The 3,141-nt window shown below is 38.1% G+C and overlaps 1 long non-coding RNA gene across 1 annotated transcript in view; it reads left to right on the forward strand.

Moving 5' to 3' along the window:
• The window catches only part of LOC107874537, a 10,685-nt gene extending 8,378 nt beyond the window's left edge, over nucleotides 1-2,307 (forward strand). Inside the window, exon 2 of the long non-coding RNA XR_001675534.2 lies at nucleotides 2,008-2,307. This is a non-coding gene — a long non-coding RNA (uncharacterized LOC107874537). The remainder of the gene's footprint in view (nucleotides 1-2,007) is intronic.
• Nucleotides 2,308-3,141: the final 834 nt, after the last annotated feature.

Raw genomic sequence — 3,141 nt, forward strand, 5'->3', positions numbered from 1 at the left:
GGGGGGAACCGGATCTCGGCGACGGCGGTCGGTGACCGGCGGTCAGGTCCGGCGGTCAGCGTCGGTGACCGGCGGTCGGGTCGGCGCCGTAGGTCGGCGACGGCGACGGGGCCGGAGGGCCGAGGCGCGGGAGAGAGAGGGTACGGCGGTGACCGGCGGTAGGGTCGGCGCCGTAGGTCGACGACGGCGACGGAGCCAGAGACCGGCGATGGCGACGGAGACCGGCGACGGCAACGGAGACCGGCGACGAAGCCGGAGACCGGCGACGGAGGTCGACGCCGGGGACCGGTGGTCGGGTCGGGTCGGCGCCGACGGTGGGCGACGGCGCCGAAGGCCGTGGACCGAGATAGAGAGTCTAGTGAGAGAGAGAGTCTAGTGAGAGAGAGAGCCGTTAGAGAGAAGTTAGAGAGAGCCGTTGAACTGCTACCGTTCCATTAAACCAACAAAGTAAAAATGATGTTGTTTCTGCATATTCACCAATCTAGTGAACATTTTTTGAGTGTTCATAGATCTTATATTCCATATGAGGGCCTTCATTGAAACTTGCGGGTTTAGTAATGGTTCTCTTTGACTGCCTTGAGTTTGCTTGAATTGATATAGTATCTCCCTACTTCTTTTTTCTTTTGTTTTATGTGCTGCTCCTTTAATTTATCACTATGTTTAGGAGATAAATCAGCATTCTTTGAGAGGTCCTCTATAGTAGCCCTTAAATCTTCACCTTCTTCCTCAATTCTAGTCATGATAGCTAGAGGTGAAGTTTCTACTATTTTTGTTGTATATAGAATCTTCTCCTTGATCTTCCTTGTTATCTGTTTTATTATCTCCTAATGTGGTAGTCGCCTCTTTCTGTATGTCTTTTTCACTATCTTCAATACTCTTTGACTTGTCCTGCTCCTTCTGTTGTGGTGATTTTTCCTTAATAGTGCCATCTTTCTGAACTTTCTCACTTTCTTCCTGCAGTACCTTCTCTTTTCCAAAAACTCTGTTCACCCACTCTTTTGTTTGAACGTCAGTCGATAACTCTGCTTTCTCTATCTGCTTTTTGCCTTCTTTTTCTTCTCTGAGAGCTCCAAAGGGATTATTATCCTTATACTCCAATTCTCTCTCAATATTCCCATACTTATCCTTCTTATATTTTTTCCTCCTTGTTATCCATTCCTGCTAGTTCTGGTATCTGCTCTTACCATTATTGATGATTTTATTCTTGGTTATCTTTGCTTTCCTTCCTTTTTTGTTATTTTCTTCCTTTTGTGCTTCTAACAAGTCTGGGTGTATTGTCCAGCATGTTGTCTCATCATGCCCCTGTAAGCAATACCCATTACAATACTTTGGCATATAGTCATATTGGATTTGTATCCATTTAGACTTAATTTTTTCAGTTACATCCTCCTCCTCATTTATTTTCTCCCCCTGTGGTAATTTAGCTACCAAATTCACTTCAATCTTCATTTTGGCACAGCTAGGTCGTGTTTGATTCTTTGTAGCCATATATACCGTTAAAGGTTTTCCCACAGCCGAGGCTATAGAAAAAAATGCTTAGCGAAAAAATTAGGTGGCAGATCTGGTAGTGATAGTAGTAGTTTCTACGTAGGGTCCTCATCTTCCAATATCTATCCCTAGATTTAATGTAGAAGGCTGCTGTAGATAGCATTTGTACATAATCTTCAAGGCTAGTCAACCGTATTAAGATGTGTCTTGTGTCTAGAGCGCCAATCGTACATTCTTGCTTTATTCCACATTGCCCAGGAATTGCCTTCCTCAAAGTATTAACGTCGGGTTTACCATATGAGAACTTTCCAACTATAGCATATTGGAGATTTTCTTGCACAATGATATTTTTAAGCTCTGAGGATTTCCAAGTAACGTTAGGATCTCCATGCAACATAATAACATGTTTAGCAGGCACTCTTGGGATGGTCTCGAGATTTTGCTTAGGTTTTAGTATATTTGCATAACAGATTGGGTCCTTGTTGTTTGTCTGATTGATTTGTATTGTTGTTAAAACAGGTTGATTGCTTTGAGATGAAGAGGTGGAAATTCCTCCGGCAGGATTACCCCACTGGTCGAATTATTCGCCATAATCGCCGCCAGTAGCAGAGAAAGAGAGTTTTTGCTGACCTAATTTTTTTTCCTTTATCCTATTCAAACTCCACTTTATGAAAATACACTGAATATATTATTATTGTTGTAACATTTTGGTGTATATGAATATTTCTATGTTTATATCAAGTAAATAAACATATGGATCTTTCAATAAGATTGATGGTGTAAAGTTATTTGTAATGAGAAGTCTTATTTTGTTTTTAATATTTTATAAATAAATCATTTATAAATCTATTATTATAGGTAAAAGTGGGTCTTATTTTTTTTTATTTTTTTTTTTTAACTAGATGTTTTGGATCGAGTCTTAGAACAAAAAAAATCTTGTTAGGAAGTGATACATCTATAAATCTGTCATGATAAAGTGGGTCTTATCTTCCCTTAACTAGATTTTAAGGGCTCGAGCGTTAGAATGAAAAAAGTTTCGTTGGAGAATTTTTTTTTTCTTTAATTGATCTTAAGTGTGTCAAAATTTAATTAATTTGAGCCCGAAATTAAAATAGGATATCAAACTAAAAAAAAGTACTCATGTGTGACCAAAATAAACATAAAAAGTGAGTTATACCTTCTTGTTTTAACGGTAGTTGGCTAACGGTGTTATCTGCATAGTAAAGTATATAAAAGTGAGTTATCCATTTTATTTGTACATAACTTACTAAAAAGGAAAGTTATCCTTTTTGATTTATACATAACTCACTTTTTATAAAACTCTCTCACACACATATAACTCTTTTTAAATCAAAAAGGATAACTCAACTTTTTAGTGAGTTATATAATTTTCATTGTATAACTTACCTTTTTAGTGAGTTATGTACAAATAAAATGTATGACTCACACAAAGGGAGTTATACACTTTTCTATGCAGATTGCGTCATTAATCAACTACCGTTTTAAAAAAGAAGGTATAACTCATTTTCTAGGTGAGTTAAGCGTATTTTGGTCACATGCACATTATATAGATGACATATTTTGGTATTTTTTTTTAGTTTGATAGCCTATTTTGATTTCGGACTCAATTAATTTGAAAATTTAATACAGATT

The sequence above is a fragment of the Capsicum annuum genome, chromosome 1 (genome assembly GCF_002878395.1).
Source record: "Capsicum annuum cultivar UCD-10X-F1 chromosome 1, UCD10Xv1.1, whole genome shotgun sequence".
Taxonomy (NCBI): domain Eukaryota; kingdom Viridiplantae; phylum Streptophyta; class Magnoliopsida; order Solanales; family Solanaceae; genus Capsicum; species Capsicum annuum.